Below are 595 nucleotides of genomic sequence, written 5' to 3' on the forward strand. Positions count from 1 at the left end.
TTTATTTGAAATTATGGTTGATGTCTTTGCTCTTATTTTTTTTTTTATGGTTCACATGAAGCATGATATATTTTACTCTAGCTCCTCATTTTAACTCTAGACAAAACTTTGTTTCAAATATATTTCTTGTTTAAAAGAATACTTAGTGAATTTTATGTTTTATTCCATTCTACTAAGCTTCCATTTTGAGTGAGTTTGTAACATTTTATGTTCATGGTAAGAATTTTAAATTATGTGATTCTCTCTATCCTGTTCTCTTGTGCTTGTCCTATTCTTCTTCACCCTCCTTACATTAGTGTTCTAGAATCAAAGGAATCTGTTTCCACTCAATTGCTTCTCTTTTCTTCCCTTTGCTTTAATATTTTAACTTTTCTTTCACATTCCACTCTTCATTTTGTTATGCTGGAATTTGTTTTGATTGTGATTACTCCCTCAGCTATCCTGCCCTTCCTCTAAATCCCCCTCTTTCATTTCCTTGTTGTGGGTAATGTATCTCTATACCAAACTTCATTTGTAAATGCAACCTTCCATTGTCTGGTTCAAAAGAAAGTGAAGTTCATTGGATGTCCATTCCTTCCTGCCTTTGTCCTCCCTG

The sequence above is a fragment of the Petaurus breviceps genome, unplaced genomic scaffold (assembly GCF_028583685.1).
Source record: "Petaurus breviceps papuanus isolate PSGF00001 unplaced genomic scaffold, PetGlider_PUasm1.0 178, whole genome shotgun sequence".
Taxonomy (NCBI): domain Eukaryota; kingdom Metazoa; phylum Chordata; class Mammalia; order Diprotodontia; family Petauridae; genus Petaurus; species Petaurus breviceps.